We start from the raw sequence: 3023 nt of genomic DNA, 5'->3' as shown, positions 1-3023 counted from the left end.
CTGTCATGCTGAAGGCTTTGAGGAAGCAGTACCAGAGGTTTGTTCCTGAGAACCTGCAGCTACGGCTATTCTGGGTTTACCTTTACCGCCTCTGAAGGCTGTAGAAGAACCCTTGGACTTGTTTTTAAATTTAGCTGTCCAAAAGGACTGCAAAGTCGGAGCAGAGTAGGTTTTCCTAGCTGGGGAGCTGCAGAAGGAAGGTATGTAGACTTACCCGCAGTGGCCTTAGATATCCAAGTATCTAGTTCATCTCCAAACAGAGCCTCACCCGTGAATGGTAGGCTCTCCACGCATTTTCTAGAATCTGCATCCGCAGTCCAAGAGCGAAGCCACAATTCCCTGCGTGCTGACACTGCCATGGCAGTGGTGCATGCGTTGAGTAAACCAATTTCTTTTATGGTCTCCACCATGAAGTTAGCAGCATCTTGGATGTGCTGTAGGAGTAAAATAATGTCATCCCTGGTTAGTGAATCTAAATCTTCAATTAGATTATCAGACCATCTTGCAATTGCCGTAGTGATTCATGCACAAGCAATATTGGGTCTCTGGGCTACCCCAGCCAACGAGTATATAGATTTGAGAGTGGTCTCAACCTTACGGTCAGCCGCATCCTTTAAGGACGCCGCCCCGGGAACCGGTAAGATTATCTTTCGCAACAACCTGGACACAGATGCGTCCACTATCGATGGGTTTTTCCTTTTTTTTCTATCCTCCAAAGTAAAGGGGAAGGAAGAAATTAACCTTTTTGGGATCTGACATTTTTGGTCAGGGTTCACCCAAGCTTCTTCAAAGAGGACATTTAACGCCTTTGAAGCCGGAAAAGTAGCTGAGGATTTCTTTTTTTGTATTAAAGTAATATTCCTCAATTACTTCCTCTGCCCTGACAGGAATATGTAAGACAGTTCTAACCGCCTCTATGAGGGCCTGGATACCCTGTGACAGGCAGCACCCCCCCCCACTGGCATCCATATTATCCGGATCCGGATCAGTGTCACCCTGCATGACTTGGGCCAGAGTACACTTTTGTAGGCAAATGGCGAGGGATTGAGACACAGGTATGGGAGCTGAATCTTTGTTGATCAGGTCATCCATAGACTGCCTTAAGAATTGTGTCTCCCTTTCACTATGAGATAGCTTAGTGCAAATATTAGAAATCATCCTTTTAATAGAAGCCAACCACGGGGGTTCAGCCCCACTAGCTTGAGAGGGAGCACTATCTTGGGTGCAGGGTAGTGAGTCCTCAGGGGATGAGAGACATACTGCTGTACAAGAGATACAGTCCCTGGACATGATTGTGAAAGGGACACACACACACACACACACACACACACACAGTATCCTCTAGGACGTAAGAGAAAAGTATTTCCCCAAGACAGGTGTGTCAGGGTGGGCGCACTGTGGATCCTATGGACCTCGAAGAAAAAGAGTTCACCATGGTAAGTCTAACAAAACTCTTGTTTTCTTCATCAGGATCCATAGTGATCCACAGTCCTTACATTGGGGATGTCCTAAAGCAGTTTCCCCTAAGAGTGGGGACGCTCCTGAGTAGACAGGAGAATCCGACGCCCTAAGGAAGCTTCCTGAGAGGCAAAGGTATCAAAAGGCATAAAAACCTCAGGAACGTGTTAATAGAAGACAACGTAGCTGTCGTGCAGAGTTGTTCAGCAGTAGCACCTCAGCGAGCCACCCATGAGGGACCTGCTGAACGTATTGAATGAGCAGAGACCGGAACAGGAAGATCAGCTTGAATGTAAGCCTCTGCAATAGTCATGCAAAGCCACCTGGACAGCGTTTGTTTACTAGCTGGCCAACCTTGCTGATAGAATCCATACAGGACAAATAGAGAATCCGTTTTCCTAATCACTCTGGTACTTTCCACATAAATCCTTATTAACCACCTCCAAGGCCTCACCAGCCAATAGGACTGTTAGGGTCTCCTGCCCTGTGCTGCCACGTCGTCATGGCAACCGGGAGGCAAGTGCTAGCGGAGTAACCTGAGCGCAGCTGATACTCCGGTTCGGGTCTTTTGCTGTGCAGTGGTTACAGGTTCTGCACGGCAGGGGATCCGGTGCTGGTTTTTGTGCTCACAGTCTGTGAGGTCTGAGTGGGGCGTGGACAGCACCTGCTATATAAACCCTCTTCTCAGGTTAGGCAGATACAGCTGAATCTTTGTTGGTTAGTCAGTTCCTGAAAGTTAGCTAGTACTGTGTAACTTTGTATTTGCTTGTTGCTTACTGCAAATAGGCCTTGGGATTTGGTACTACACTCTGCCAATCCAGACCTAGCAGTAAGACTGGAGTCAGTCGTTTAACCTGCTGGGGTTCTTTTGCTATTCTGTGAACCTAGCAAGTTTGCGGCTGTATTCTCAGACTTGCCTGCCAAAATCGTTTCTCACTGTGCAAGGTGTCCAGGTGTCAGTTTAGTGGCAGTAAGCTGAACCGGTGCACTGCAAGTGAGGACTAGGATTGTGGAGACTCTCCTTGTGTCTATTATTCCATCTCTGACCAAGGAGTTTACTGCCACACCCGTTGGTAACCCTTTAGGGTTTTGCTGTTACCCTTAGCAACAGCATTTCGGGTTCTCTACGTATTAAATCACAACATCTCGCTTCTTTCCATCTGAGCATTCCTAATACTAGGGAGACACCAAGTTTCTTAGCCTTTGGGCTTCTATGTTCACTTTGTGTTTATTTTGTTACTCTATCACCTTCTGTGTATGTAATGTCATATTCCCCAGTCTGTCTGTGAGTTCATTTGTTTTGCATCCCTCTCCGTTCAGACATCAGTACATTCCTGCTGGCACTGGTGTGCATAACAAGGACTAAAAGGCTGGAACCACTATCTCTGTATTTAGATGAAACTTGGACACCAACTTAGGAAGGTGCCTCACCTTGGTCTGGAGAACTGCCCTATCTTGATGGAAGATCAGAAACGAAGGACAGGAAAGCACTCCTAAATCAGACACCATTCTCATAGAGGCAATAGCCAGGAGATATAACACCTTTACAGACAGCCACTTAAGGT

Source organism: Pseudophryne corroboree, unplaced genomic scaffold (assembly GCF_028390025.1).
Source record: "Pseudophryne corroboree isolate aPseCor3 unplaced genomic scaffold, aPseCor3.hap2 scaffold_1461, whole genome shotgun sequence".
Lineage (NCBI taxonomy): Eukaryota > Metazoa > Chordata > Amphibia > Anura > Myobatrachidae > Pseudophryne > Pseudophryne corroboree.
This window is presented reverse-complemented; position numbering follows the sequence as displayed.